We start from the raw sequence: 21,055 nt of genomic DNA on the forward strand, positions 1-21,055 counted from the left end.
CTCACTGCAACCTCTGCCTCCCAGGTTCAAGTGATTCTCCTGCCTCAGCCTCCCGAGTAGCTGGGATTACAGACATGTACCACCATGCCCAGCTAATTTTGTGTTTTTAGTAGAGACGAAGTTTCTCCATGTTGGTCAGTCTGGTCTTGAACTCCTGACCTCAGGTGATCTGCCCTCCTCGGCCTCCTAAAGTGCTGGGATTACAGGCATGAGCCACTGTGCCTGGCCAAGATTGTGCCTCTGCCCTATAGCCTCGGTGACAGAGTGAGACCATCTCAAAAGAAAGAGAAAAGGAAGGAGGGAAGGAAGGAAAGAAAGAAAGGAGAGGGAGGGAAAGAGAAAGAGAGAGAGAGGGAGGGAGGCAAGGGAGAGAGGGAAGGAGGGAAAGGAAAAGAAAATGTAGGAAAGAGCAGGGGTGGGTGGGGGCGGTCTGCGGTCTGCACTGGGCTGACCGTGATCTTGGCTGACTGTGGTCTTGGCTAGAGTTGTGAGGTCTGGAACAGGGCAGGAGGGTCTGCATTAGATATTCATTGCCTGCCTTGGAGTCCTGCCCTGCCATCCTCACTCTGGCGGTTTTTAGAACATGCTCTCCCCCCAATTATTTGATACTCCTCTTCTTGAGAGGTGGGAATCTATGTCCTTTTTGCTTGAATCTGGGCTTTGTGGATGCTTGATCAATATGGTGCCAGTGATCTGTGTCAGTTTCTGCAACCAGGCCTTAAGAAACTGCAACTTCCACTTCCCACCCTTGGGACTCAGCCACCATGCTGTGAGGAAGCTCAACAGCCCCACGGAAAGAAAGGCCCATGTGGGAAGGAACACCCTCCACTCCTGCCAGCTGTCAGCCCCAGCAGAGCCAATGGGACTTCCAGCTCCCACTCAAGTTGCCCCAGCTGATGCCTCATAGAGCAGTGCTGTGCCTTCCTGCTGAGCTTGGCTTGACTTGCAGATCTGTGAGCAAGATAAATCGTTGCTCTTTAAGCCACTAAATTTTGGGATCATTTGCAACATAGCAATGGATAACTGGAACAGCCTCCACGGCCAAGGAAGTCACCATCAGAGCCTGCAGGCTGGGTTAAGAACACGGGCTTTGGGGTCAGACTCACTAGCCATGTGTCCAGGCCTGTCTTTGCCTCAGGGGCTTCATCTGCACATGGTAACCGTAGCAACACTTGCCTCACAAGGCTGCCACAAGGACGAAATGAGACGACACACATGGAGCCTGGTGCTGAGGAAGTGTGTGGTAAATGGGCACTGTTGCAAGGGTTTACCGCCATGGTTGTGATTTTCCTAGGCAGAGAAAATGACTCAGTCTAGGCTGGCTTCATTCAAACAGGCAGATCCTTCCCTGCTTGTTCCTTCAGGGACCTACTCCTCCAGGAAGCCTTCCCTGACCACCCCGGGCTGGGTCGTCACTTCTCTGTGCTATGCCTGAAACAAGAGTCCCATTGTGCTCATGCCTGTTTACAGCTGCCAGACTGGGACCTCCTGGAGGGCATCATTAGAAGGGCCAGCAAGGAATGGAAGTCTCTAAAGCTGGCACTTGGTGTGTGCACACACAGGCGGAGTCCTGGGTCTCCCTCAGCCAGCTGGTGTCCCCCGAAGTGTACATCTAGGTGGGCCTTATATGCCAGCCTCTGTGTATGTCGGCATGCCTGTGGGAGGTGCGTGTGCACGTTTGTACACATGTGAATAGCAGTTGGTGTGTCTGCGTGAAGGTCTGAAGTGGAGTGGGCATGTCTCTGTACACGGATGTGGGCACATGCCCGTGTGCGTCCACTGCACGTTCACGCTCGTGTGTGTGTGTTTGAGCAGTTGCAAGAGCGTTCCTGTGCACGGGTGTGTCCACACGTGTGTGCCTTCATACTGGGTGCATGCCCTGTGTGCCAGGCCAGGCTGTAGGGTGGAAGTGTAGGGTACCAGCTGCTACATCTGTGGCCCACCCGGAAACTAAAAATAGCCCGTGCCCAGCCCTGTCCCGCTGGGCAGGGGGCCGCTGGGCAGGCCCCACGGGCACCCCAGCCAGGCTGTTGGCCCCATCCCTTCTTGGGCTGCCGCCCTGCCTGCCCTGCCCTGTCCTGCCCCGCCTGGGGCTCCCATGAGCTCATGCACACCCTGCCCAACCAGGGCCGGGAGGGGGTGGGGAGGTCCAGAATTGGGCCTGCATGGCTGAGGCCCTGCCCATGTCCAGGCGGCTGGACACCAGCAAGGCCTGATAAGGTCAAGTGTGGAGTAGGGTCCACCCCCTCCCTCCAGCCAGGGACAGCCGGGCGGACATGAGTCAGCACAGGGGGCATCAGGCAACCCGGGCCTGACCACTGGCTGGTGACGGGGCAGGCCAGGGGCTGACCAGGAGGAATCACCTGGCAGGTTGGCCAAGCCCTGACCTTGTTCTCCACCTTGAGGAAGCCCACCTCCACTTCCACCCAGAAAGCCCCTCTGAAGGCCCCCGCCTGGCTTCCTGTCCTGGCCTGGTCATTGCCATGCCTCAGGAGGGCTGACGGCCACCCCTACAGAAGGGCACTTCTGGGTTTAGCTGCACGGCCCCAAGGGTTCCAGATGCCCCTTCCTCCGGAAGGCCTCCCTGATTCCCCAGGCTGGCTGGGGAGGGGGTGTCCTCTGAGATCCCAGCTCCCTCTTAGAGCCCCTCTCCCTGCAAAGTCAAAGCCTGTTTACTCGAGCCCAGACCAGAGCTTCTTAAGGGCCAGGAAGTGTGTCATTTCCACCTCTGTTCACATCTCACTCCCTTGCTGGGCCCCCAGCACAGCCCAGGAGGGGTCATTGTTGTCCTCCTTACAGGGGAGGACTCCGAGGCCTGGCACAGATGGTGACTGGCTCAGAGTCCCCAGCCAAGGGGTGGCCAGTGTGGAGGCTGTTCCCGACATCCTGCTGTCCCCGACATTCTGCTGTCCCCATCCCTGTGCCACTGTGATTCTTCCTCCTGGAGACCCTGACCTCAGAGGCTCTGATGACCCAGCCCAAGCACCCATGACTGAGATTTTTCGTTCTGTGAACCTGGTGCGTGGGCAGCTTGGGCTGGGCCTTCCCTGGAGCTCCGCTCCACAGGGCAAGCCGGGCAAGACCTGACACGCTGATCACAGCTGAGTGTCAGGGTGGAGTCTCCCGCCGTGTCCTTCGCCCCCCTGCAGGGTCCTGCCAAGAGGAGAGGGCACCAGCTTGGCATAGGGAGAGCTCATTGTGAGGGAGGGACCATGATGCTCCATTTAACAGATGAGGACCCTGAGGCTCAGAGGGTGGGCGTGATGTCCCCGAGGTCCCACAGTGAGGAACAGCCTGGGGAGGTCTTAGGAAACACTCCCTCGTGATCATGGACACTCTTGTGGCACTGTGTGTCATAGTGAAAGAGGAAAAATGGTCCTGGACGCCTGCCAGTCCTCTGTGAGTGCTTCCACACAAAGGGACATGCAAGAGGGGGCTGGATCCGTGCTGAATAGGTGGGGTTCCAGACCAATGAAGAAGAACTATTTCCAACACCTCGACACGGCTGGGCGCAGGGGCTCATGCCTGTAATCCCAGAACTTTGGGAGGCTGAGGTGGGCGTATCACCTGAGGTCAGGAGTTTGAGATCAGCCTGGCCAACATGGTGAAACCATGTCTCTACTAAAAATACAAAAATTAAGCTGGGCATGGCGGCACCCGCCTGTAATCCCAACTAATCAGGAGGCTGAGGCAGGAGAATTACTTGAACCTGGGTGGTGGAGGTTGCAGTGAGTCAAGATCCTGCCACCGTACTCCTGTAGTCTCAGCTGTTTGGGAGGCTGACGCAGGAGAATCACTTGAACCCGGGAGGTGGAGGTTGCAGTGAGCTGAGATCGAGCCACTGCCCTCCAATATGGGTGACAGAGCAAGACTCCATCTCAAAAACAACACAAAAACACCTTAACACAGATAGACAGAGCTATGGCACACCTGTCCATACATAGAAGCAGGGCAGTTTAGTGGGTGGTTAAGAGCCTGGCCTCTGCCTGGGTGCGGTGGCTCATGCTTGTAATCCCAGCACTTTTGGAGGCTGAGGCAGATGGATCACAAGGTCAGGAGTTCGAGACCAGCCTGGCCAACGTGGTGAAACTTTGTCTCTACTAAAAATACAAAAATTAGCTGGGTGTGGAGACAGGTGCCTGTAATACCAGCTACTAGGGAAGGCGAGGCAGGAGAACTGTTTGAACTTGGGAGGCAGAGGTTGCAGTGAGCGGAGATTGCGCCACTGAGCCCAGACTGGGCGGCGACAGGGTGAGACTCTGTCCCCCCCCCCCACCAAAAAAAAAAGAAGAGCCAGGCCTCTGGAAAGCAGAGCTTATTACAGCAGCTCCTGCGGAATGGGTGCAAGGAGTCAGTGAGTTGAGATGTGTAAAGCATTTACAACAGCAACTCACACTCGGGAAGCAATTTTTTTAAAATGTGAACTTGGGCTGGGTGCCACGGCTCACACCAGTAATCCCAGCATTCTGGGAGGCCGAGGAGGGAGGATTACTTGAGTCTCAGAGTTGGAGACTAGCCTGGGCAACATAGCAAGACCTCACCTCTTAAAAAAAAAAAAATATCCAGGTGGCCAGGCACAGTGGCTCACACCTATAATCCCAGCACTTTGGGAGGCCAAGGTGGGTGGATCACCTGAGGTCAGGAGTTTGAGACCAGCCTGGTCAACATGGTGACACCCCCTCTCTACTAAAAATACAAAAAATTAGCTGGGCATGGTGGTGTGTGCCTGTAATCCCAGCTACTCGGGAGGCTGAGGCAGGAGAATCGCTTGAACCCAGGAGGTGGAGGTTGCAGTGAGCCGAGAACTTGCCATTGCACTCCAGCCTGGGTGACAAGAGTGAAACTCCATCTAAACAAACATACAAACAAAAATTAGCCAGGCATGGTGTTGCATGCCTGTGCTCCCCACACTCAGGGAGCTGGGATGGGAAGATCACTTGAGCCCGGGAGGTCGAGGCTGCAATGAGCCATGATTGTGCCACGGCACTCCAGCCTGGGTGACAGAGTAAGACTCAGTTCATAACAAAACAAAACAAAACAAACGTAAATTCAGAGGAAAGTGGTTTTGGGCCCACACTATAACTGCGTTAGCTTCCTATTGCTACTGGGAGGAACCACCACAAATGTGGCAGCTGAAAATAACACGGATGTGTGCTCTTACAGCTCTGGAGGTCGGAAGTCTGAAATGGGTCTCGTGGGCTAAAGTCATGGTGTGGGCAGGGCCTGTGGCTTCAGGGGCTTGCTTTTGCCTTTCCAGCTCCTAGAGGCCGCCTGCATGCCTTGGCTTGGGGCTCCTTCCACCCCTCAACACCAGCAGCACAGCCTCTCCCACTCCCTCCGACCCTGACGCTCGCCCTTCTGCCTCCCTCTTGCACATCCAGGGATTCTTGTGATAGTGCTGGGCCCACCCAAATCATCCAGGATGACTAGCCAGGTGGCCGGGCTTAGGGGTTCACGCCTGTAATGCCAGCACTTTGGGAGGTTGAGGTGGGGAATCACCTGAGGTCAGGAGTTTGAGACCAGCCTGGTTTTAGGTTCAAGGTGCTGGCAACACAACACGGTGGGTAACACAAAAGACACTGTCCTTGTCTCATGGAAGACAGACAGTAATTCACATGTAGTTCTGTGACATGTCTGGAGGGGTAGATGTTGGGGAGCAAAGTGAAGCAGGGCAGGGGGGTGGAGAGCAGTGGGGCCCTCATCTGCATAGTATGACTCCTTTCAAGGAGAATGTATTTGCATATTTCTTCTTCCTTTTTGAGATAGAATCCCACTCTGTTGCCCAGGGTGGGGTGCTGTGGTGTGATCTTTGCTCACTGCAACCTCCGCCTAGCAGGTTCAAGGGATTCTTTTGCTTCAGCCTCCTGAGTAGCTGGGATTACAGGCCTGTACCACCACGCCCGGCTAATTTTTGTGTGTATTTATTTATTTATTGAGACGGAGTCTTGCTCTGTTGCCTAGGCTGGAGTGCAGTGGCATGATCTCAGCTCACTACAACCTCTGCCTCCGGAGTTCAAGCAGTTCTCCTGCCTTAGCCTCCCAAGTAGCTAGGATTACAGGCACCCGCCACCACACCCAGCTAGTTTTTGTATTTTTAGTAGAGATGGGGTTTCACCATGTTGGCCAGGGTGGTCTCGAACTCCTGACTTCATGTGTCTGCCCACCTCGGCCCCCACAAAGTGCTGGGATTACAGGCATGAGCCACAGCGCCCGCCCCATTTGCATATTTCTTCTATAACCCAAAGCAGGTCTAGGTGACTCTGAATAACAGCACGGTTTATCTTCCTGCCCATTGGCTGTGTGACTTTCACCTGATGGTCTCATCTGTCTGGTCTCCTCATAGGAGGAGTCAATGGGGTGCCAAACTCTTCCTGGCAATGCTGTGAGATGTCCAAGGGGACGCCTTGAGTTCTCGGGGGATCCTACCTTCGAATCCCACCTTGGGCAGGAAGTACCAAGGGATTCCCAGAGATGGGTTCCATGGGGAGGGGGTGCAGCCCCCAACTGCACCGGAGGTTCAGGGGTGGAAATGCCTCTGGCTGGAGCCCAGATGGTCTTTGGACCTGGAATGGAGCCATTCCCAGAAGGAATCCAGCCGCTCCAAGCCCAGCTGGATAGGCAGGAGTGTGATGGTGCCGTTAGGGCCGGAACTGCCCCACTAGCTCACCAGAGGGAACCGGACAATGAGCCTGGGGTCTGGGGCCTGGGTTGGGCTGTGACGGACCCCAGGCTGTGGATCCTCAGCTGAGACCTGGGAGGGCCTGGGGAGGAGCAGGGGTGGACCTAGGACCTGGCGCCCAAGCTCCAAACCAGCTTCCGTAACTTCTGGCTGTGTGACTCAGAAGTTACCTCGTGTGTAGACAGGGATTGTAACGGCCTCCCGTTCTGGGGTGGTTGTGAGGGCCAAGTGTACCTGTGCACACAGGGGTGGGTGCGATTGGCAGGGTGGTTGGCACACAGGGGTCCCATCCTGGCTTACTTCCCTCCCCCATTCTCTCCAGCTCCCAGGGAGCTGGCCCCGGGCCCCAGGGACACCTGCAAACACCCCTTCGTGTCCCAGGCTCAGAATGAATCGAGGGAACAATTAAAAACAAATAAAACAACAATTTACTTGCTGAAGAGCGAATATGTTTACATGTCTGATCATTAAAATACTCAAGGATATGTAATGAAAGAGAAGTTCTCCTGCCACTCCGTCCCCACACCGTTTTTTGAGTGTATTTTTCCAGAGCTGCCCTAGGCAGGTACTTGGGAAGATGGATTTGTATTCTCTTCTCCACCTTAAACACACCCTGTGCATGGCGGAGTTCTTTCTTGGAGAATGGCAGGCATCCGCACAGAAACAGCTCCCTTGAGCTGTGGTGTATGGGTGGGTGTTCCCTTGTTATTTGACGACGCTGTGGAGGGAGGGATTTTTTTTTTCTTTTTTTTTTTTTTTTAGGAAAGGAATAGCTTCATGGAAGTGTCCTTCCTCAAATCTGGAATTCGGAGACTCTGGCTTGCGTCTGAGCTCGGCTACTTACCACTTGGGGACTGCCGTGTTGCTTCCCCTGAGCCTCAGTGTTCTCATCTGCAAGGTGGTGCTGTGGCTGGGTGCGGTGGCCCGCGCCACAAGCACCATCAGTAAGTTCAGCACTTTGAGAGGCTAATGCACAAGGATTGTTTGAGGCCAGAAGTTCAAGACCAGCCTGGGGCCAGCCGCAGTGACTCACGCCTGTAATCCCAGCACTTTGGGAGGCTGAGGCAGGTGGATCACCTGAGGTGAGGAGTTCGAGACCAGCCTTGGCCAACATGGAGAAACCCCATCTCTCTACTAAGAATACAAAAATTAGCCAGGCATGGTGGTGGGCACCTGTAATCCCAGCTACTCGGAAGGCTGAGGCAGGAGAATCACTTTAATCCAGAGGTTGCAGTGAGCCAAGATCACACCACTGCACTCCAGCCTGGGTGACAGAACGAGACTGTCTCAAAAAAAAAAAAGACCAGCCTGCGAGACATAGTGAGGCCCCATCTCTATCCCTCACCTCCCCTCCCCCAACACACCCCAAAAAACAAACTTAGCCGGCCATAATGCTGTGTGCCTATTGTCCCAGCTACTCAGGAAGCTTAGGTAGGAGAATCCCTTGAGCTCCGGGGGGAGGGTCCTCAGGAATTACAAATTCGTGGGGGTGGGGGTGAGGTGATGTGGGGGCCAAGGAGGTATGAGGACCCCCCCAGCCCCGCAGGCTGGAAGAACTGAGCTCTGATTCGTATTTCTCTCTGCCTCTGTTTCACTCTGGGACCTCGGGCAAGACACTTCTACCCTGGGCTGTCATGAGCTATGATCATGCCACCATATTCCAGTCTGGGTGACAGAGCAAGACCCTGTCTCTACCAAAAATAAACAAAGTAAAAGATAAAGATAAGAAATATGGTGGTTGTACCATCTCGGAGATAATGTTGCTCATAGCAGCCTGCCTGCTGTACCCTGTTTGTGGATGTATTTTGCTCATAAAACTTTCCAAACTCTGGAGATTTCAAATTATAACCCAGATTTCTGGCTTCTCTTGAAAAATCAAAAGTCTGGCCATTGCAGGCTGGAACCAAGTAGCCACTGCCCACTTTGGAAGGGCCGGGGTGCTCCATCTGGCCTCAGGCCCCACCACTCCCTACTGCTCATGTACATCCCCCAACCTGGTAGTCTCTGCAGAAGGATGTGCTGGGGTTAAACTCATGCAAACAGAATGGGCAGGGTCCCCAGCGCTCGACACAGCCCCAGCCTCACTCTCTTGCCAGATACTTGGGGTATCTGGGACTCGGTAGCCAGAATCATGGACCATCAAGTCCTGGAAACCCAAGCCCTGGGCAAGTGGCTCCAGAGTGTCTCCTCCACCAGAAGGGAAGCTGAGATGCCAGCACCATGTCCGGGAAGGGTTCTGGGCGGCAAGCCAGGCGGCTTCATCCCGGGAGGCGGCGGCCGAGGCTTCTTCCCTAGGCTGGAGCCGGAAGCCGGGCTCCAGACACCTGGAGTTCCCATCTCCGGGTCCCCAGGATGTCCATTCCTGCGCACAGCCCCCCACGCCTTCCTCTTCCCTACCTACCTTTGGCAGCCACATCCTGCCTTTCAGGGGTGGACCAGGACTGATGGGGAGACAGGGATGTGGGTGGGGTCCCAGGAGGACCTTGAGGACATCCTCTCTTCAGGGCGGTTGCAATCTCCTCTTGGCCCCAGGGTGCCTTGGAGCACAATTTGAAAACCACTGAAGGAACCCTTTTGCTAGATGGGAAAACAGAGGCCTGCAGTGGGGAGGGGTAGGAGGGTCAGAGGCCTGGGGACCTTAGAGTCCCCCCTCCCCAAGTCTACTGCAGAGCCCTGGCATGTGGAATTGAAGCTCACCGAACCCCCAGCCAGCCTTCCTGGGAAGGCTGCCCCTGACCCTGCTCTTGTCTGTTCAGAAGGCCAGAGAAGTACTGGGGCTCTGACTTCTCCAAAACTCACTTTGCCTCCTTTGCCAAATGCCCACCTTATGGGGTGGTTGTGAGGAGTCAAAGAGAGAGAGTGCCAATAGCAAGAATAAGAACCACAGTAGCTCCTGCCTCCTGGGCTTGAACCGAGGGCTGTCCAGCCTCGACTTGGATGAGTCCATTTTTTACAGCGCTTTCTTGAGAGATAATTTACATACCCTGAAATTCACCACTTAAAGTATATGAGTCAAGGGTTTTGAGTATATTTACAGAGTTGTAGAACCATGACCACAATCTAATTTTAGAACATTTACATCATCCCCCTAAGAAACCCAACAGCCATCAGCAGCCACTCCCTGTTTCCCTCCTCCAGTCCCTGGAACACTCCTCTGCTTTCTGTCTCTAGAGAGTTCTCTGTTCTGGACATTTTGTATAAATGGAATCATATAATAATGTGTAGCCATTTGTGACTAGCTTCTTTCAGTGAGTATCAAGTTGTGGCATGTGTCAGTCCTTCGTTCCTTGCTGTTATTTCTTCCAGTAGAGTAGCTGGGAGCAACATTCCTTTTTCATGGCCGAGTAATATTCCATTGTATGGACATACCACAATTTGTCCACTCATCCATTGATGGACATTTGGGTTGTTTTCACCTTTTGACTATTAAATATAATATTTCTGTGAGCATTCTTGTACGTGTCTTTGTGTGAATGTATTTCTTCCCTATAAATAGGAAGAAAATTGCTGGGTCATGTGGCAACTCCATGTTTAACATTTTGAGGAACTGCCAAACTGGTTTCCAGAGCAGCTGAATCATTTTACATTCCCACCAGCAACCTAGGAGGACTCTAGTTTCTCCACATCCTCACCAACGTTGGCTCCTGGCTTTTTGTTCATAGCCATGCTAGTGGGCGTGAAGAGGTCCCACCACTGAAGGCACAGGTTTTGGTTTTCATTTATCCAATCAGCAATCATGTTGAGCATCTTTTCATGAGCTTATTAGACATTCATGGATCTTTTTTGGAGAAAAAAAAGGGAGGCTTGCTCAGGCTGGGGCTGGGCAGGCAGCAGGTGGGCAGTGTCTGGGCTGCTAGTCTGCGGGAAGCAACACATTTGTCCCTGAGCAAGAGCCTCCGCTGCACTGGCCATCTGCAGCCCCGACCACCTGCTGCTTCTACCTGGGGCCAGGGCGGGGGCGGGGCATAGAGCTAGGCTGGGAGGAAGCTAGGCTGAGAGCCCCTCCAATGGGGAGAAGCTGGGAAGATGGATTCATTCACTCATGCATCCGCTCCCTCCCTCATTCATTCATCCAGCCACGTGCGCTGGCCTCTCATGGCCCCCACGCTTTCCTGATGGAAGCGCTGAGTGCAATGCAGCCGCTCCTCAGGAAACTTACTGAAGGAGTGGACGCCATGAGCGTGGGACCTGTGTTGAGAGTTGAACATCTCCAGCCCCTGCCTTCACAGCATGCTCTGCAGAGAGGGAGGACAGATGGAGTCACAATGGCAGCACCTCAGAGGCTCTGCTAGGGACCAGGCACCCCCAAATCCCTCAATCAAATGAAGTCGTTCAATCCAGTCTGCAACTCCTGTTTCTTTTTTTTTTGGTGAAGTGCAGTGGTACTATCTCGACTCACTGCAACCTCCACCTTCCTGGTTAAAGTGATTCTCCTGCCTCAGCTTCCTGCGGGACTACAGGTGCGTGCCACCATGCCCAGCTAATTTTTGTATTTTTAGTAGAGACCTACTGTGGGCTAGAACACGGGAGCACATTTCCCACCCAGCAGAGCCAGGTGCTGACCAATCGGGTGGCCTGGGGAACCCCTGCTGGCATGAGCAGTGACCACTAGTTACTGGCTCAAGAGGGGGCCTGGGGACTCTGGCGGTCCAGGCAGTGCGAGGGGCATTCATTTGGAGGCCTGAAGCAGAGACTAGCTAATTTTTGTAGTTTTAGTAGAGACGGGGTTTTACCACGTTAGTCAGGATGGTCTCCATCTCTTGACCTAGTGATCCGCCCACCTTGGCCTCCCGGCGTGAGCCACTGTGCCCGGCCCACTCTGCAACTCTTATGGTAAAACCATTCTTGGCCAAGCTCAGTGGTTCACACCTGTAATCCCAGCACTTTGAGAGGCCAAGGCAGGCGGATCATGAGGTCAAGAGATCGGGACCATCCTGGCCCACATGGTGAAAGCCCGTCTCTCCTAAAAAAAATACAACAATAACAACAATAACAGCAACAACAAAAAAATTAGCCAGGTGTGGTGGCACGTGCCTATAATCCCAGCTGCTCTGGGGGCTGAGGCAGGAGAATTGCTTGAACCCTGGAGGCGGAGGTTGCAGTGAGCTAAGATTGGGCCACTGCACTCCAGCCTTGGCGACAGTGAGAGACTCCGTCTCAAAAAACAAACAAACAAGGCCGGGCGCGGTGGCTCAAGCCTGTAATCCCAGCACTTTGGGAGGCTGAGGCGGGTGGATCACGAGGTCAAGAGATCGAGACCATCCTGGTCAACATGGTGAAACCCCGTCTCTACTAAAAATACAAAAAATTAGCTGGGCATGGTGGTGCATGCCTGTAATCCCAGCTACTCAGGAGGCTGAGGCAGGAGAATTGCCTGAACCCGGGAGACGGAGGTTGCGGTGAGCCGAGATCGCGCCATTGCACTCCAGCCTGGGTAACAAGAGTGAAACTCCGTCTCAAAAAAACAAACAAACAAACAAACAAACAAAAAAACCCCATTCTTATCTCTTTTTCATAGATTAGGAAACTGAGGCTCAGAGAAGAGCAGAGACTGGGTCGAGGTGTCACGGTCGTCAGTGCAGAGCTGGAGGCGGAAGCCTGGGGTCGGGCTCCCTGCTCCAGACTCCTCCTCCAAAGATGCCACCTCTTTCTCTCCACCCACAACCCGCCCTCTGAAGTTTAGACCTGGCACTCTCCAGGCCCCTGCCCCCTTCTCTTAATATATGACCAGTATCTGAGAACAGAAGTCTGGTGTGCTCCCTGCAGCAGCCAGGAGATGTGGGTTCAAGTCCTGACTCAGCCAACAAAATGCTGTGTGACTTGGGCAAGATCCCAACCTCTCTGTCTTCAGCTTCTTCATTGGTCAGTGAGAAGGCTGGACCAGGCGTTTTGAAGGACCCTCAGGCCTGCAAATGGCAGCTAGGCAGAGGCCATGTCTTAGGGCAGCTCTGGGAGCATGGGGGTGGTGATGGTGGGTTCCCTGGGGCCAGTTCGGGTGGCAGCAGGCTTGGGGAAGAGGCAGTTGCAGCCGGCAGGTCTTTTTCCAGGAGATGCTGAGTGGCCCGGCTTATCACCTGCCTGTCTTGGGCCACTGTTCCGAGCGGCTCCTCGGGTTTCAGCCTGGAGTCTGCGATAGCAGGGACTGTGGGAGACCTGGGGGGCAGGTGGGTGGCCCCGTTGCACCCCGTCTCCTCCGGGTTATCTCTGCTCTGGGACAGGTTGGGAAAGTGAGAAGCTCTGTTATCGCCTCCACTTCCCTCCGGAGATAGGGCTGCCTCAAAGCCCTCTTGTTCTGCACCCTACGGTCCCCTCACATCCCCGGTTCCCAGAGGAAGGGGGGCACAGCCTGTCGTGCTGAGGTGCCATTTCCTCATGGGGGCTGCAGTGGGGAGCACGGAGTGAGGCTGAGGAGTCACTTTTCTAGCCCCTATGCCCACTGAGTGCCTACTGTGGGCCAGAACACCGGAGCGCATTTCCCACACGGCAGGGCCGGGTGCTGGCCAATCGGGAACCCGTGCTGGCATGAGCAGTGACCACTAGTTACTGGCTCAAGAGGGGACCTGGGGGCTCTGGAGGGTCCAGACAGTGCGAGGGGTATTCATTTGGAGGCCTGAAGCAGAGACTAGTTACCACTGGTCGGGGTGTATTTCAGGATTTCTTCCTCCCCCCCCACTCCTCCATTCCTCCCTCCCTTCCTTTCCTTCCTTCCCTCCCTCCCTCTCTCTTTCTTTCTCTTTATCTCTTTCTCCTTTTCTCGTTTCCTCCCTTCCTCCCTTCCTCCCTTCCTTCCTTCCTTCCTTCCTTCCTCCCTTCCTTCCTTCCTTCCTTCCTCCCTTTCTTCCTTCCTTCCTTTCTCCCTTTCTTCCTTTCTGACAAGGTCTCACTCTGTTGCCCAGGCTGGTGTGATCTCGGCTCACTGCAGCCTCTGTCTCCCTGGTTCAAGCGATCTTCCTGTCTTGGCCTTCCGAGTGGTTCAAACTACAGGTGCACGCTAGCATGCCCGGCTAAGTTTTGTTGTTTTTAGTAGAGATGGGGTTTCACCATGTTGGCCAGGCTGGTCTCGAACTCCTGACTTCAAGTGTGATCTGTCCGCTGGAATTACAGGCTTGAGCCACTATGCCTGGCCTGTATTTCAGGATTTCAGCAGCAAATCCTGAAATGGTGTCCTGGTGACTCCCAGCCTCGGGGCAGGGACACCTATGTGCAAATGTGGGGACTTCATTCACCTCTCTGGGCCTTGGTTTCTTATTTGTAAAGTGGGTTTGCAAGTGGCTTGTTGTGCACAGACCTCTGTTCAGGGGAGGCGAGGCCCTCCGGGTAAGCCTCTGCGTGCTGTGGCCCGTGCAAGTCAGGGTGGACCTGATGGAATGGCGATTTAACCATTCTTCGCAAGAATGACTGTATCCCACTCCCAGGTTAGAGTAAGTGCTAATTGCATGTTGGAATTTGGGTGTCCCAGGCTTTGCTTTAGGTGCGGGGGGCATAGCAGGGATGGAGGCTGGCCAAGCCTTGGGGATCCCAGGTCCAACAGGGACACAGGTGATTGTGGGTGTGAGGGGGCTGGTGGCATGAAGGACGGTAGACAGAATAGCAGCCCCATCAAGACGCCCACACCCCAATTCCCAGAATCTGTGACTATGCCATCTCACATGGCAAAAGCAATTCTGCAGATGTGATTCCAAGTCTAGGACCTTGAGGTGGGGATTATCCAGGCAGGCCTGCTGTGATCACGAGGTCTTTCTAAGAGGGAAGCAAACTGAATTGTACACTTAAAGATGGTAAAATAGGCCAGGCTCAGTGGCTCATGCCTGTAATCCCAGCACTTTGGGAAGCCAAGGTGGGTGAATCACTTGTGGTCAGGAGTTCATGACCAGCCTGGCCAAAACGGTGAAACCCCGTTTCTCCTAAAAATATGAAAATTAGCCAGGCCTGGTGGCAGGCACTTATAATTCCAGCAATTTGGGAGGCTGAGGCAGGAGGATCGCTTGAACCTGGGAGGTGGAGGTTGCAGTGAGCTGAGACCTCACCATTGCACTCCAGCCTAGGCAATAAGAACGAAACTCGGTCTTTAAAAAAAAAAGGTGAAATAATAAGTGTTATGTTACATATACTTTACTACAATTTAACAATGGTATTAATAAATACCATTATTTATTAATAATGTAATAAACCAATTGTACACTTTAAATGGATAAATTGTGTGGTATATGAGTTATATCTCAATAAAGCTGTTTTTAAAAAATCCAAAAGGGGCTGGATGTAGTGGCTCACGCCTGTAATCCCAGCACTTTGGGAGGGCAAGGTGGGCAGATCACCTGAGGTCAGGAGTCGGAGGCCAGCCTGGCCAACATGGTAAAACCCAGTCTCCACTAAAAATACAAAACTTAGCTGGGTATGGTGATGTGTGCAGTCCCACCTATCCAGCTATTCAGGGGGCTGAGGCAGGAGGATCGCTTGAACCTGGAAGGTGGAGATTTTAGTGAGCTGAGATAGCACAACTACACTCTAGTCTGGGTGACAGCGTGAGACTCTTTCTAAAAAAAAAAAAAGAAAAAGAAAGGTAGGGCACAGTGGCTCACACTTCTAATCCCAGCACTTCAGGAGGCAGAGGTGGGTGGATCAGGAGGTCAGGAGTTCAAGACCAGCATAACCAATATGGCAAAACCCCATCTCTACTAAAAATACAAAAATTAGCCAGGTATGGTGGCATGTGCCTGTAATCCCAACTACTCGGGAGGCAGAAGCAGGAGAATCACTTGAACCCAGGAGGCAGAGGTTGCAGTGAGCCAAGATCATGTCACTGCCCTCCAGCCTGGGTGATAGGGTGAGACTCCAGCTAAAAAAAAAAAGCAAGAAAAAAAAAAAATCCAGAAGGAGGGAGCTTCTACCAAATACCCAACCAGCACTCCTGAAAGTGGCAGGATCAGGAAAGACTGAGGAGCTGTCACACATGGGAGGAAACTCAGGAGACGAAGGAGACATGATGACCTGATGCCATGTGGGATGCTGGCCAATCCCGGAACAAGTAGAGGACAGCCGTGGAGAAGCTGGTGATGTCTGAATACAGTCTGTAGGTTACAGGATCGTCTCAATGCTGACGCCCTCACTTTGATAAATGCACCACGGTTATGTAAGATGTAAACAGCAGGGGAAATTTCTGAACTATTTTCACAACCCTTCTATATATCTAAGATGATTTCAAAACAAAAAATTGTTTTAAAAAAAGAAGGGCACACTGGCTCATGCCTGTAATTCCAGCACTTTGGGATACTGAGGTGAGTGGATCACCTGAGATCAGGAGTTCAAGACCAGCCTAACCAACACAGCGAAACCCCATCTCTACTTAAAATACAAAAATTAGTTGGAAGTGGTGGCAAGTGCCTGTAATCCCAGCTACTTGGGAGGCTGAGGCAGGAGAATTGCTTGAACCAGAAAGCAGAAGTTATAGTGAACTGAGATGGTGCCACCGCACTCCTGTCTGGGAGACAGAGTAAGACTCCATCTCAAAAAAAGAAAAATTAGAAGGAGGGGAAAAAGTCAAAGTCAGCTAGGAAGTGTGGCAGAAGGAGAGATCAGATGACAGACTTGCAGACACTACACTGCTAGCTTTGAAGACAGAGGAAGGGGCCACAAGCCAAGGAGTCTAGGTGGCCTCTAGAAGCTGGAGAAGGCAAGGAAATGGCTCTATGCTGGAGCCCACAAAAGGAACTCAGCCCTGCCGACACCTGGGCCTCCAGATCTGTGAGATAAAAGTTTGTGTTGTTGTACATCACCATGTGTGTGGTAATTAGTTACAGCAGCAATGAGAAACCTGCAGAAACCAAGGAGGTGACATTAATCATGATGGCTACAGTGATGGGCACTTTGAGTGCTTAGGAAGGCCTAACCAGGTTCTGTAACAAAGCACATTACATAAATGAACTCAGTTAATTTGCAGACACTGTTCTGCTGGACAATTATTATCCCATTTTATAGACAAGGACACAAAAGCACAGAGAGGTTAAGTAACTTACCCAAGATCACATAGCTGTAGACGTAGAGGGAGATTCTCACACAGGCAGGTGGTGGCTGAGTCTTTGCCTGTGACCACCGCCCCCAACTGCCCGGCGGCAGCACGTGTATGAACTCTGACCCTGCCTACTCGGCGCTAGGCCCTTTACAGAAAGGATTTGGTTCAATGTCACAGCTGTCCTATGGGGTAGACTTTCCTGTCACTCTCCATTTTACAGGTGGGAAACTGAGGCCCAGGAAGGTGGAGTCCCTTGCCCAGGGTCACAGGGCCAGAGAATGTTCCCTGATGCTGCTGCCTTCTTGCCTCGGTTGGAGGCAGGGACTCGTGTTACCTGCAGGGGGTTCCCACTCTGCAGCTCCCTTGGACTCCTGCCCTCCCCGGCCAACATCTCCACATTCCCTGTGCTCCCTGATTGGGAATGGCGTCCCTGTCAGATGTCCCCACACTACTGCATGCCAGAGGCTACAGGAGGCTACATGCCTCTTGCCCCCATTGTTCAGGCCAGGAAGCCACCTCCTCCCTCCTTGGCCAGGAGACAGTCTCTGGGGAGAAGTTTCCTTCCCAAAGAGGCAAATGCCCAGGGAGCAGGCCCTGGCTGGGCCCAGACAGAGATACAGGCTGGCCCTTTATGGGGAAGGGGCTGGTGTGGGGACTGCATCACTGGGTCCCTTCCTTTTTTTTTTTTTTTCCCTGACACAGTCTTGCTATGTTGCTCTGGCTGGAGTGGCGCCATCTCAGCTCACTGAAACCTCAGCCTCCTGGGTTAAAGCGATTCTCCTGCCTCAGCCTCCAGAGTAGCTGGGATTATAGGTGCCTGCCACCACGTCTGGCGACTTTTTGTATTTTCAGTAGAGACGTGGGGAGGGGTCTCACCATGTTGGCCAGTCACGAACTCCTGGCCTCAAGTGATCTGCCCCCACTCAGCCTCCCAAAGTGCTGGGATTACAGGCATGAGCCACTGCACCTGGCCCTGGGTAACCTTCTTATCAGAAACCATTAGAGGGGGTGGATCAGTGCCAAGGGCAGCTGGTGGCAGCAACTGGAGTTAGGATCAGGGGCTCTTGCTGAAGGCATGGCCTCCTCCCTCTCTGAGCTGTTTCCTTAGCTATAAAATGGGATGGTGGGGCTGGGGTCTCTAGGCTTCCAGCCTTCTGTGAGCCAATGGCCTTGGGTGTGGGTCCTCCCCTGTTCATTAATAATAAGATGACCACTTACTGGGGTGTCCACCCAGGCCTGTTCCCGTGAAGGCTGACAGTGACCAGGGGAATGAACTTCACTACAGTCTGTTTTAGAGGTGAGGAAACTGAGGCACAGCGTGGTTAAGGAATGTCAAAGGTCATGGAGCCAGTGTAGGGTGAAGCTGGGGTTTTCTGGGCCACCCTAGGCCAGCAGCCATCCTGCTGTCCTGCAGTCACTGCTGTTTTCTCCATTCTCTCCTAATCCATGTAGAGCTGAGGGGTGGGAGGTGGCTGGGGTTTGGAGTGCAAGCCAGGGGTCTCCCGTGGCGGGCAGTGGGAACTTGAGAATGTGCGAGTCACTGGTGCTCTAGCCTCAGGCCCCCACCTCCCTCTGGGCTGGACCAGGGCTCTGAAGCTAGCTGTAAACCCTCCCTGAAGTTGGGGGGGTGCTCCCTGGAGGAGGTGGCATCTCAGCTGAGCAAGAGTAAGCATTGATCAGGTAAAGGCAGGAGGAGAGGGTGTTCTGGGCAGGGGGAGCAGCTCCTTAAATAGGAAACCTCCAACCTGACTGTTGAGCTCTGACTCCCAGACCCATGTCAGCAGTGCTGTGTCTTAGACCTCCGCTGTCCTGGGGACCCTCTGAGCTGTCCCTGGCTGCAATGGGGCAGTCTGTACCCCTGCTAGGGTCTCCCAGTACCTGACAGTTTTCCCACTGGACTGTCAGCCAGGTGTGGCCAAAGGCCCGGACTCAGGATCCGGGCTGCTCCTGCAGAGTACCCGCTTTGTCTGTCTGTTCACCGCGGGATCTCTGGAGCCCAGGACTGCGCCTGGCACACTCTGGGTTCACCTTCTCTGTTGAATCGAATGAATGAACGAATGAATGGTTAGAGGAAAGCATGATGATGGAAGTAGGTGACAGACAGAGGGAGGAGCATGGGCACTGCTGACCCGCTGAGTGGCCGTGGGCAGTTTATGTCACCTCCTGGGGCTTCTCTGTGGCTCTGTACACTGGGCGTGGCTCAGGTCCTTGGAAAAGCAATGGGGCTGAGTCAGAAGCATATCACACATGGCTTGCTGACCCAGGACTTCCATTCCAGCCAAGGAGCAACCCCTAAATACGGAAAAAGGAAAGCTCTCTGTGCAGATATTGATCGAAATCTATTATTTATAGCTTCGAAAAACTGGAAATAACCGAGGTGTCCAGCCATGAGGGAATGGCAAAATAAACCATGGAACCTCCACTGGACGAAAGAGGACGCAGCCAATAAAAATGAGGTGCAGAGAAGAGGAAAAAAAAACGAGATTACAGAGAGTGAAAGAGCCCGAACAGTGCCCGTGAGATAATGGCAGGTCAGAAAGGCAGGATACCGCCGTTTTTTTTTTTTTTTCTTTTAATATACAGTATGATCTCAGCCCCATTTTTTTTAAAGTCCTCAAACAAAAAACTATGGAAGGAAATACATCAAATCTTAACAATGATTGTCTCTGGGTGGTGATTTTTCTTCCTTATTTTGACTTTTCTGCAATTTTTAGATTTTCATAAATGAATATGTATTGTTGCTTTTTTAATGGTAAAGCCATTAAAAATGGAAAAAAAAAATCAAAAGAATTCAGGGTGGGGGTGGGGATGGCTGAGCTCTGTCCAGGTGTTCAAGTCTCTGAGAGGGAGTTGGCGTGAGGGAAGGTTCTGGGCTTGGAGGCGGCAGCCAGGTGTCAGGGGCTGCCTGTGTGATCCAGGGCACATCCCTTTAGGCCTCAGGGGCATGTCCTGTTACATGGGACCTGGTCATCTGCTTTTTGTTTTTTGAGACGGAGTTTTACTCTTGTTGCCCAGGCTGGAGTGCAGTGGCGTGATCTCGGCTCACTGCAGCCTCTGCCTCCCCAGTTCAAGCAATTCTCTTGCCTCGGCCTCCCAAGTAGCTGAGATTGCAGGCATGAGCCACCACACCCGGCTAATTTTTTATTTTTAGTAGAGATGGGGTTTCACCATGTTAAGCTGGTCTCGAACTCCTTACCTCAAGTGATCCACCTGCCTTGGCCTCCCAAAGTGCTAGGATTACAGGCGTGAGCCAGCACGCCTGGCCTACATTTTTGTTTGTTTGTTTGTTTGTTTGTTTGTTTGTTTTTGAGACAAGGTCTCATTCCTGTTGCTCAGACTGGTATACAGTGGTGTACCACTATGGCTCACTTCAGCCTTGACTTCCCAGGCTTAGGTGATCCTCCCACCTCAGCATCCTGAGTAGCTGGGACTACAGGTTTGCGTCACTATGCCCAGCTAATTATTTTGTATTTTTAGTAGAGACAGGGTTTTGCCATGTTACCCAAGCTGGTCTTGAACTCCTGGCCTCAAGTGATCTGCCTACCAGCCTCCCAGAGTGCTGGGATTACTGGGGTGAGCCACCACACCCGGGCCTCTGGTCACCTATTTGACAGAGCGTGTAGCAAGAACAGGAAGGGAACGTGCTGAAAACAGTGTTGTTGGTTCTTGGGAAAGCCAGTTCTGTTTTCAGACGCCCCGGAAAGATGTCAGCGTTCTTACTGGGGTGTCCCTGGGCGTATTTTTGGTCCCGGAGATACAGATGTTCCTGACTCATTTTGGAAAGAAATCACTGGGGTGATTTCTAGACACGCATCATTTGGTGGGGGAGGGGCATGGCCAGGAAGTCAGAGTGCTGGGTTCTAGGGCTGGCTCTTCCCACATTGCTGTGTGATCTTAGATGAGTCACTCAGCCTTCCTGGGCCTCGGCTTCCCCTGTGCAATGGGCCCTGGACACAGAGATCACTAAGATGAATAAACTCTCTGTTTTTTTTTTTTTTTTTTTTGATACAGAGTTTTGCTCTTGTCACCCAGGCTGGAGTGCAATCTTGGCTCATTGCAACCTCCGCTTCCCAGGCTCAAGGGCTTCTCCTGCCTCAACCTCCCAAGTAGCTGGGATTACAGGCATGTCCCAACTAATTTTTTGTATTTTCAGTAGAGACAGGGTTTCTCCAAGTTGGCTAGGCTGGTCTCGAACTACTGACCTAAGGTGATCCACCGGCCTTAGCCTCCCAAAGTGCTGGGATTATAGGGGTGAGCCACCGTGCCCAGCCAACTCTCTCTGTTTAAATGAAGCCTTCTCCCCCTAACCCTAAGGGGCAGGAACACAGGAGTCTGAGAGTGAGCCCCTTATCAGCTGTAGTCCCCAG

This window comes from Cebus imitator, unplaced genomic scaffold (assembly GCF_001604975.1).
Source record: "Cebus imitator isolate Cc_AM_T3 unplaced genomic scaffold, Cebus_imitator-1.0 Scaffold170, whole genome shotgun sequence".
In the NCBI taxonomy this organism is placed as follows: domain Eukaryota; kingdom Metazoa; phylum Chordata; class Mammalia; order Primates; family Cebidae; genus Cebus; species Cebus imitator.